Genomic DNA, 12,260 nt, shown 5'->3' with positions numbered 1-12,260 from the left:
ACTTCTCTGACAATGTAAGTACTAATTACAGAAAGTACTAATTACAAGCCAACATTTGTAAAATAGCACGTATGAGTTTTAAACAAGGTATATCTCCTATACCATATTTTTGGGAGTGGCTGACTACAAAAGTATAAGGTAAATTCAGACGCAGAGATATTCCTGCAGTCTTATGAAGGTTGATGTGATAAACACCATGTGATGAACTGGGTTTTTCTCACACTCTAATGCTGGAGGTACCAATTCCTATGGAAGAGTGAAGCAGTAGACTATTCTCACTCATGGTAGTTAAGGATTTCTTAACTGCTGAAGTTGAAACACACAGCAGGAATCTCCAAACTTTGCATATGACTGTAGCATGTCTGTGACTCTTCTACAGACTATAGGCTTTATCATTTTAATATTGTTCTCCCTATTCTAAAGATCTTAATAAATAATTCGGTGCTGGATGAAGATCACAAACATATTATATTAACAGGCATTTTTTTTAGAATTCATCACCACACTAGAAGAATTTCAAAGACCTGGTGACTTCCAACAGCAGGAAAAAATTTAGATGACAAATTGATTTGGCTTTCCATTCAATTTTAAATAAAGTTATGTAGTATAAGTCTTTTGCACATTTAATGAAAAGTGTTGACCTAAATAAATTATAATTAATTATTTGCATTTAAATTCTTACTGAAAGTAATATTTATTATAATGAATTACATTTCAATAGGAATACTCCTACAGGTTTCAGTCTTGAGTTTCAAAATTGGTCTAATTTTTTAATAAGTAAATCCAATTTTATTCCCTCAGAAGATTTTAAAACATGGATGAGTGGTCTTGTTGCTCTTTGAATAGCAGGGAGCCAGAAGCAGCCAAACTGAATGACCTGCTTGTGGCAGCCTGGAAAAGAAATAGAGCATCCCAAAGATCCATATCTTGCCCTGTGGACTCTGACGACTTAAGTTGCTACATTCTTCCTTCTATGCAAAGCACCTTGTGGGCCTTTTGATGGTGGTGCTGGTTATTTGTTGTTTTGGGTTTTTTCCTTCTGATTGTTGGATTAAGTAGTAGTCAGGAATCCTTAAAGAAGCAAGCAGATTAAAAAGAGGAAGAGTTTAAATTTTGCAGTGTTTGGGCTTAACGTCTGTCTGTGGAGGAAACTCATCTATTTCACACTCTGAATTTTAAAAAGCAACTCTGCAATGACAGCTTATACTTTTGTGCAATGCGAGAAAACTAATAATTGAAAACCTCTGAAAGGCTCATGTCATATTTTTAATGTATTCCTATTCAGTGTTCTGAGTAGAAGTTTTGTTGTTGCTATTGGTAGAGGATAGATTGAACTGATTAAATACTGTGTTATAAATAAGCGTATTTTGTTTCCTGAAAAAATATTCTTCCTTCAGTAGCAGGAAAAATAAACAAAGGGAAAAGGGTACATTTTAAGGTTGCTGTCAAGTTTTAGCATCTCCTAGGCTTTCAGATTTCTGTTTTCAGTTATAATATCCTAACTATAAAACATTTTTCATTTTAAATCCAATTTCTAACAAGTTTAAGAAGAGACTTTTCCAAATTATCCGGTAGGTGTTTTGTTGCTGGGTAAACTCTTTGTCTGCCTGAATTACAAGGAAAGGTGGGAAAAACATGGCTCGCATCTATGTTTGCGCTCCTGTGACTTTTTGGGTCTAGCCGAGGCCACACTGAATTTGGCATATATTATAGCCATCTAAAACTGTTCTGTCATTGCTGACTGCCTGAGACTCTGTGGGATCACTCATAACTGAAGGTCAAGTATAGTGGTCCATTCTCTGGGAAGGTGCTTTAAGAAATGGGGAATCCTCATCAAGTCAACTAGATCAGCTTTCCAGATGGTTAGTACCACTTGAACAGAGGCAAAAAAGTCACACTTTAGGTGTGACAGTGGGATTTGAAGAAATGCACAGTTCTTCTATGACTAAACCTACTTCAGGAACAAATCGGATTGCAGTGGCTGTCTGGACTTCAGTGCAAGGTGCAAATAGTGGGCAAATGGATATTGTTTGTACCTTTAACCAGCTGAAGATTGCATTTCTACAGCTGCACTGCCATTGAGATCAGAGCTAGTTTAAATCTAGCTTAATCTCATTGATACAAATTCAAGTTTCTTCCTGTACTGTGGTATAAATGGAGCACTCGCTGGTCATGCAATATGCACAGTCTTTCAAATTTCTTTAATTTTGTATTTGTTGGTTGGTTGGTTGTTTTTTTGCTAGACCACTCTTGTCTCTTCAGCTGAATTGAGCAGTTGATCTTGTTATTTGTTCTGCTACTAAGAGATACATCACAACCAACGGTGTCTGGTAATGCCCATATCAATTTGTGTGACAACCTCACAGTTAAATTTTAACTGCAGTCATCACTAATTATCAGTAGAATTTCTTGGTGTCTTTTCTCTTATTCAGATTTTTTAGCCTTGTTTTCGATGTAAACAGTGTTGCCATTAATTATAATGAGTAAAAGAATTTTACAGCCATGCGGTCTTGGTGGACTTCTGAAGGTGTGCAGCACTTCGGGGGAAAAAAACCAACCAGCCAAAACCAAACAAGCAAAAAACAACTAAAACACCAAACCAAACCAGAAAAACATGGATAGGTGCTATTAATCTGTAATTTTCCCACTGAAATGCTACAGCATATAGCACACGAAAAATTGCTATAATTAGGCCATTCAGAGCTGCACTGTGTGGCCACCCTGGAGAGAAAAGCAAGCTGAGAACACCATCAGAGAAACCACATGGGGAGATGTCAGCTAGACCTTGACACCCAAGCTACAATGTAGCTTTGATGCTGACATTCAGAAACATCTCCATGGAAAATACCACAGTGTCTTTAGTGACCACAAACACATACATATTTTCTCTAAGCTAAAAGGCAGTACACCCACACAAAGGAACTTTACATGACCAGATACACCATTTCCTGCAGCATTTCTGTTTTTATTGATTGTGCTGGCTTAAAGGTAAACTGGCAGGAGAAATGAATCCGACTCAAAAGAGATTGCAAGTCAGAGTTACAATTTACTAAAAAGATTACAATAAGTACAATGATACAGAGAAAAACTGGGTTTAACCCACGAAACTCAGAGGTATAACCCAGCACCCGGGGGCACAAACAGAATGGTACTCATTAGCTCCTGTGCTTTGTGCCATGTGGTCCCCCTGAGTACAAAGTAAAAGGAAAACCTGTTGGTGAGGGTGGTGGTCGCAGTCTGGTCAAGAGTGGCAGTCAGAGTCTAGTCAAGATTGGCACAGTCCGGCCAAGGTTCTAGTCCTCCTCTGGATCCGACATGCGGTAAAGTCCCCCAAACCCCAAGACTATATATGATCAGGTTCAGGTGAGAATGCCCAGTACCTCTCCCAGGGTGGGAGTTTCACAATGGATGATCTAACCCTATGAGTCATGGAATATTTTTGAATCTTTGATGGTCTAGGTCATTGCAATTGCCTATCATGCCAGTCCCTAAATAGCGCATTAGCAGATGGGACCCCTCAGGCTGAGTGTGAAGGTGCTAATGCCTCCTAGGAGGGGAGTTCTCACATCTGAGTCAGTGGTGTGAAGACAGAAACATTCCTGTGTCTCACATGCTTCTTTAACACCCAGCTTGTAGCCCGAGGTGTCAAGTGTGCCCTGGACAGCTGCTGCAAATGATCCATTATTAACAGTTAATCAGAAATGACATAGAAGATGTAGAATACACAGCTTTAGTTACACCCACACAATGATAAACTGGTCCTGGCCACTGTAACTAAGACATTGACAGCTCCTTAACAGTTATGTTTATCAAGATGAAAAATAGTACTTATTTCAATATAAGGAGGTAAACTTCTGTATGTGAGCTCATATTGACATGTCTTTGGAAGAAGAAAGATACCACTTATTCTCTGCTCCATAGTTGTTGCACACACTCTCACATAGAATCATAGAGTCATAGAATCGATTGGGTTGGAAAAGACCTCCAAGATCATCGAGTCCAACCATTGGTCCAACTCTAGTCCATTTACTAGATCACGGCACTCAGCGCCACGTCCAATCTGCGTTTAAAAATCTCTAGGGGTGGTGAATCCACCACCTCTCTGGGCAGCCCATTCCAATGCCTGATTACTCTCTCTGGAAAGAATTTTTTTCTGATATCCAACTTAAATTTCCCCTGGCAGAGCTTAAGCCTGTGCCCCCTTGTCCTATTGCTGAGTGCCTGGGAGAAGAGACCAACCCCCACCGGGCTAGAACTTCCCTTCAGGTAGTTCTAGACAGTGATGAGGTCACCTCTGAGCCTCCTCTTCTCCAAGCTAAACAACCCCAGCTCCCTCAGCCTCTCCCCATAGGACTTGTGCTCCAGTCCCTTCACCAGCCTTGTTGCTCTTCTCTGGACTCGCTCCAGCACCTCAATATCCTTTCTGAACTGAGGGGCCCAGAACTGAACACAATACTCAAGGCGTGGCCTCCCCAACGCAGAGTACAGGGGAAGGATCACTTCCCTGGTCCTGCTGGCCACACTATTTTTGATACAGGCCAGGATCCCATTGGCCTTCTTGGCCACCTGGGCACACTGTTGGCTCATGTTGAGCTTCCTGTCAATTAGTACTCCAAGGTCCCTTTCTGCCTGGCTGCTCTCCAGCCACTCTGTGCCCAGCCTGTAGCTCTGCAGGGGGTTGTTGTGGCCAAAGTGCAGGACCTGGCACTTGGCCTTATTGAACTTCATCCCATTGGAATCAGCCCATCTCTCAAGTCTGTCCAGATCCCTCTGCAGAGCCCTCCTGCCTTCCAGCAGATCGACACTCCCTCCCAACTTGGTGTCATCAGCAAATTTGCTGATGATGGACTTAATCCCCTCATCTAAATCATCAATAAAGATGTTAAACAGGACTGGACCCAACACAGACCCTTGGGGAACACCACTGGTGACCGGCCGCCAGCTGGATGCAGCTCCGTTCACCAGCACTCTCTGGACCCGACCCTCCAGCCATGGGCTACCAGCTTTTCCAGGAGTATATTATGGCAGACAGCGTCAAAGGCCTTGCTGAAGTCCAGATAGACCACATCCACAGCCTTACCCTCATCCACCAGGTGGGTCACCTGACCGTAAAAAGAGATCAGGTTGGTCAGACAGGACCTGCCCCTCCTAAACCCATGCTGGCTGGGTCTAATCCCTTGTCCACCCTGAAGATGCTGTGTGATTGCACTCAGGATGATCTGCTCCATAACCCTGTCAGGCACAGAGGTCAGGCTGACAGGCCTGTAGTTGCCTGGGTCCTGCTTGCAGCCCATAGCAATGCACAACACATCCAGTTTGGACATAAAAAATATAGACCATACAATATTCATAGACAGCATGAAACTTAATGCTCATTTTAAAGTGGTTTAGGCATTTCCTCACAGTTTTTTCCTCTCTTGCTCTTATGTTCGTTAATATGATGCATTTTCTCATTGTCTTTTCCCCTCTTTTGGATGTTGTGTACTTTCTATGTGCCCTGCCAAAATTGCCTAGTTCTAATTTTCTAATGCAGGGTCATACTTTGTTTCCTTACTTGCCCACTTGTCCACTTTCATCTAATGTTAGTAAACATCCCTTAAAAACAATCACTTTTCATCTTATCAGAGGTGCCTGTGTTGTGAGGGTGAAAATTAGATATTAGCTTAGCTTTTCATCCATGCATAATAGGATGTTAAAATCAGAGAAGTATGCTCGAGGCTATGAGAAGCATGCCACTCTAAGCTTACAAGTTCTGAATTTATAAAATGGAACATATTTAAAATAAACACACAGAAAGCAAATTGCAGTTTAAAATGAGAAAATATGTTTAGTGTATTTTAGTCTTTGTGCAAGGAGTTTAAGGCATCTTCTCGACTGCAGTAAAAGAAGAAAAATATGCTGAATATTTGCTGGTTCTTATCCCTTCCTCGCCCCACATTGGTTATAATAGATAACAGAAAAAAGTATGCCGTGCTCTTCTTACAGTGAGGACTTTCCCCCTGAATAGGGTTCTCATCAGCCTGGTTCCTCCAGGATTAATCATCCTGTCCTCATGTTTTACCTTTTCAAGGTAAGCCCTAGAAACTATCAGTATCAAGACAAAGTCAGCCTGAAAAAAACAACAAACAAAAAAACCCAAAAAAACCTCAAACAAAAAAACCCCCCAAACAACAAAAACCCAACAACCAAAAACCAACAAAAACAAACCTGCCCTGAACAAAATAGTAGCATAGCCTCTGTATTACAAGGCAAAGCTGATGTAATTTACAAATCATGCAACCCCTTTTCCTTCCTTCCATAGTGAAGCATCTGTGGCAGGACTGGAAGGCAGGGTGTCTCTTCACAAATACCCACAGAGGAGAAACAACTTCCCATTTCCCTTGTCTCTTATTCCACTTTGGTTAAATCAGCCAGAGCAAAGGATGTAGAGTAGGTGATAGCACCTTTGGGAATATCTATGTTAGAATCATGGTAATTGTCAATCAAAGCAATCAATGAGTTAAAAGACACTTTCAGAGAGACCTCTAAATGTCTCAGTGCTTTCCTTTGTCATCCGCAGTGCCTGCATAATAAATATGGCTACCAAAAAGACACAGGTAGGCATCGTGGTGCTAAGTACATGCATTATATAAAATACAGAGTTGCACACCAGTCTGCTGGATGACAGGCTTGAGTTTTTGGATTACCTACCAAGTGTTGATGAAAAGCCACACAGATTCTTAATTCAGAAACTCCAATTTTTCCCCTGTTCCTGTGTTCATTTTCTTTATCAGCAGGGGATGACTTACACTTTCAAAACTGATTAACATTTTAAAACTGTAGGAGCACTTTGTATGGCATTTCAAATTATTTTAACCCTTTCACTCTTCACTGGAACTCCTCTTTGTTGTTTTTTTCTTTTTTCTTTTTTCTTTTTTTTTTTCCCCCAAATACATGCTATGCTGACATGTCAACACTTCCAGAAAGTATTTTGCCTTGCACAGAATGCACTGGAGGCATCAGTTACATTAACTAAATTTTGACAATACATATAGGTAGAGGTTTACCAGCTTTCACCTCATGGTCTAACCTATCCTCATGGGTGGAGGAAACAGACTTTCATAAGTCTTTGAGAAAAACAATAGTTTCCCGAATTGTCTCCATGTCCTGTTTGTCCTCAAAATAATGTCTTCAATATGGCTGTTTAAAGTCAACAGGACGTTTCCTTTTTAGCACATTTTCTTCTCAATCTTTTTTTTTTCTGTTTTGTCCCTTTTCACATGCTCAACAACAGTGATGTATGGACAAAGCAGGGACTCACTGGTACACAAAGAGACATCTTTTAACTCTGCTTTGCTTTTCGGCAGTCAAAGCCCATTCTAAAGCATAGCTGAGGAATAGTATTCACTTAAAAAATAAATATGGTACCGGAAGGCTTTTTCCACATTGTGCTGGTTTAAAGGTAAACCGGCAGGAGAAATAAACCCAACACAAAAAAGATTATAAGTCAGAGTTACAATTTAATAACAATTTTACAATAAATGCAATGGCACAAAAAGAAATTGGTTTTAACCCACAGAACCCAGAAATATGACCCAGCACCCTGGGGCAAAACACAAAGGGGTTTGTTAGCTCCTGTGCTGAACCCCACGTGGTTCCCCCCAAGTCCAAAGTGAAAGGAAGTGAAAAACCTGTTGGTGCAGCTGACAGTTGCAGTTTGGTGAAGAGTGTTAGTCGCAGTCTGGTTGAAAGTGGTGGTCCTGTCAAGGTTCTGGTCCTCCTCTGGATCCGATGAGTGGTTCCCCAAGGCCCCAAACCCCCAAGATTATATCCCCTCAGGTCCAGGTGGGACTGTCCAGTACCTCCCTCAGGGTGGGGAGTTACACAATGAGTAATCTCACTCTGTGAGTCAAAGGGTATTTGGAATCATTGATGGCCCATTAACAGACATGACACATTAGGCTGGGTGTGGAGGTGCTAACAACTTGCTGGAAGGGAATTATCACAGCTCTTATCTCACAGGTGTCTTTCACACCCAGCTCACACTCTGAGGCGTCGGGTATGCCCTGGGCAGCTGCTGCAAATGGTCCATTGTTCACAGTTCATGGGAAATGAATAGAGGGTGTAGAATACATAGCTTTAGTCACACCCACACAGTGATCAGTGGTGCCACCTGCTGAACTAGGACATATATCCATAGACAAATGTGTAGCTGCAATGTACACGGGATCACTTGCAGCTGAGGAAGACTATTAAGCAATACCTACAGACTTGTCCTTAGCCTACTCACAAGTTCTGCCATCTGTGAATTAAAAAGGTCAGCATCTGTTCAAGTCCACTAATTATGTGGGTAAAGATGGCTGAAGATACATAGAAGGATTCAGTTGCAATGTCACCTGAGTAAGGACAATACCCCTCAACCTTGATGGGACTTGCATTTGAGGACCCATTTTGTTTCATGACTCCAAACATGAATCTGGACATTACTCACCAGCTGCTGTTCTGCAATACTCAGCAGGACATTTGACACATAAATATTAGTTTATTTTTCTTATTATTATTTTCAGCAAACAGAAAGCCAGTAACAGAAGAGTTTTGCTACTTTCTTATAATTAAGAGCGCAGGAACAAAAATACATTTCTGTTTTCCTACAGTATATTGTGATAAAATGTTGGGCACAGGTCTCCTGTTTTATAGCTTGTCTGTTTTAGGAATTCAGAAGAGGTGTGCATGATCCAGTAGTGAAGGACAAGAAAGAAGAAGAGACAAGAAAGGCACATTGTGTCTGCATCTGAAGATGTATTATCCATTTCTAAATGTACATGTCTTTTGACTTTTACCTCTTCCCCTTTCTAACTCTATCTGAGATTCAGTCTCCATTGCTGAAGTTTTCCCTCAGGATTCCTTGGTTTGGAGATCGCTGTTAATCCTGTCCCTGCATTCAGTGATGGGGATTGTGGGAAACAAACAGGACTATGAAATATGGAAAGAACAAGCTCTGATATAGACCCACATGGTGAACGGCACTGGTGAGTAACCCAGACTGTATTAACTGCATACATGAAAGACTTTGTTTGTGGGAGTTTGAAAGTTATGAGTTTTACTTGTATAGGTTTCTAATTCAAAAGTTTTTACTGTCATCCCCCCCTCACATGCTAGCCACCCCACCTATGTGTTCCCCCCAAGGCATTGTTCCTGATGAGTCATCATGCTGCTGAGGCGTGGGGGATTGTCTCCTGGGTCGGGACTCCCCCACCTGGAGGGCATCCCTGTCCCTCTCCTCCCAACACAGCCACCACGGGGGCTGCCAATGCTGCCATGGCAGGCAGCAGCCAGGACTTGCCAGGGCTTCCCCATCAGTATGGACCAGGTCTGAACCGTGTTGAGATCATCCTGCCTCAAGATGCAGATGTAGCCATGGGTGCCACTCCCACCTCTCCTGTCAGTTTCCTCCTCTGTTCAAACCCCATTGGTTATCTCACTCATCTATTCCCAGTTCCTGGATTCCTACTGGTTTTGATACACCCATTTTCCCTATTTACTAGCCGAGCATCCAAGTCATTCCCCTTTCAGAGCCCTTACCCAATCCTGTCCAAGTTCAAGCACCTTCCCCTCAGAAACCTATAAAAGCCTCGTGATTTTGCAATAAAGTGTTCTTGCCACGAGTCTCCCTGAGGGAACATCTCTCGTGCATGCTCCCTGGCTCAAAGGGACCTGCAGAGACCATCTCTCCTACACCCCACTGTGGCATAAGGGGATGTTAACTCATGACCTGCTTCCACTCTTCTGCACGTTAACTAACAGATGTGGTAAACAGAAACTCTTTACAGTCATACTCATAGAAAAAACTAAAATGAAAAATGAAAAACACCCTGGAGAACCAGTCAGGAATATATTTAGTGTTCTGAAAATTCACATATAGTTTCTGAAAATGTAACGGTTTTGACTATTAGCTAAAAAGAAATTTCCTTCAGTTTTACTCTTTTCACTGTGGTAAGAACAAGCAGCATAGGACATTTCAGTCAGCTTATCTTTGTTTCATTAAATAGGGTTGGGCAGGAATAATAAGAAGTAGAAAAATCATGCTTGTAGCATTGGAGAAGCTACTGCCTTAAAAAATCTTAGAAAATATGAAAACCCCAAGCATTTCTGAAATGACTGCATATTTATTATTTTGTCTTATAACTAGTATTCTGAAATATAAGTAGCTTTGCAAAAATTAGTAGCTTTTTATGACATTTGATTAACAGGTGCAAGCAGTACTTTTTCAGATTTGGAGGCAGGTAGTTTACAGCTTTTTGTACAGGAAAAGTAAGCAGAGAAGAGAAAATTTGGAATGTTTCATTTATATTTCTTCACCCTTTCTTTGAAGTTTCCTGTTAATATTCAGGAACAATTTGCCTCTTTTAATGTTCTTCTACTAGCTAGATTTTAGCTAATGATCTTTGTCCATTGTAAATAAAAAGTAAGAAATCTGATAGTTCCCTTTGATTATGGTTGTGGTTTTTCCTCCAACAAAATTTAAACACCTAGTTTTTTTCTTTTCCTTCAGAGGTGAAAAGCATTCCTCATTAGGAAGAGCAGATGCACCCTATCATAAAGGGTTGTGGGTTATAGATTCTTTCAGAGAGATTCCTTTCTTTCCAGATACAAATTAATTTCCAAGCACTCTCAGTGTTCTGGAGTGTTCACATGTTTAGAATGTAGTGTCATTAGAATCTCCAGGCAAACCATGTGTCAGAATAGAACAAAGTATTAAGGCATAAAATCTAATGAGGATGTAGTGCAAGTACTTCTCATAACCATTGCCCAGATGACTCCCTCAGGGGAGTTAGACTAAAGCAGGAAAACGGACACACCACAGGTGGGTGCCAGTATTCTCCCTTCAACTCTATATAAAATAGAAACACAAAACCCAACAAAATTTTTTCTGGTATCATTTTCATAATTTTAATTATTTGAAGGAAGATATGAATCCATATTCCTTTTCATACTCATTCATACTTTGAAAGTTTGTCCTAAAGTCCTTCTCTTCAAATTGAACGTATTTCCTGGGGACATATATATCAATTATTTTGAAAGTCTACAATAGCCAACAGTGCAAATATTGCAGGCATTTAATAAACACGGAACTGAAACAATACACTGAAATTACTTGTCATACAGGATCTTGAAAAAAGGGAAATATTGTATTCTGTTCAGAAAACATTTTCTTGAAGTTTGCATATATCCCCTTTTCTTTTCCTTGCGAAGTTTTAAAGTTACACACACACAAACACTTGCTTGAAGCCTTATGAAACTGAAATGTCAAGTGAGAGTTGCATTATATCGTGTTCCGTCAATCAAAGTAAGTGAGGCTTTATGCATCTGTTGCTAGTATATTGGCACTTTTTGAAGAGTGTTTCGGAGGAAGCGAGAATAAATAAAGATCCTTCAGGCACTTTCTCATTTATGGATGAGGAATCAAAGCAGTCTGAAACTTCATTTTCAGCCTGATACCCTGAAGATTGTTGGCTGATAATTCTGGATGGAACAGCTTATCTGGGAGGATTAGGGAGAACATGGGCTTCCTATTACTGCTGGCTTCAGCCTATTCAGCTGGGCAGACTCTGTCACACATTATCTGTGCCTTTACATATGTCACTAATCTTATCTATATCTTTTCAGCTCCTTCTGTTGGAACTGTGGTTTCCTGTGCCTAAACCTCCCGTTTCTTCATTACACCAGCTGTATAGGCATTAGCCTTCACTAACAGCCTTTCTGCACCATGTCATACAGTAATGGCTAGTAATGCAAAGGTATGAGAAGGTAATGGTTGTGCTTTATCTCAGATCTTACAGGCCTCACATCAATATATTAAATGTACCTCCTTCCGACCAACATCCTCCATTCTGCCCCCACCATTTTGACTAAATCCATGATAATAAATAAAAATCACCTCAACAATAGGGTATCTCTGTAATCATTAAAAAATAGTGAAAGCAGGCAATGTAGGGACAAATGTACATGATGGAAGGGTCAAAGTACTTTTTAACAAATAGATCCAAACCATCAACATCAGGACTAATCTGAAGCTTCTGCTGTTCGCTCCTGGATTGCTAATTAGTGTTACAAATCTAATGGTGTTCCCTAGGACAAAGTAGCTCAGAAGAAAGAGGGATTAAACTCTCTGAGAGTCCCTGCCCTTTTTAAATTTTGTAGGAAAGGCCCCTTCTCGACACCTACTCTAAGATACTTCCCTAGCTCCCCACCACCAGCTAAACTCCATTCTTTCTCTCCTA

The sequence above is a fragment of the Pithys albifrons genome, chromosome Z, assembly GCF_047495875.1.
Source record: "Pithys albifrons albifrons isolate INPA30051 chromosome Z, PitAlb_v1, whole genome shotgun sequence".
NCBI lineage: Eukaryota > Metazoa > Chordata > Aves > Passeriformes > Thamnophilidae > Pithys > Pithys albifrons.
Note: the sequence above shows the minus strand (reverse complement) of the source record.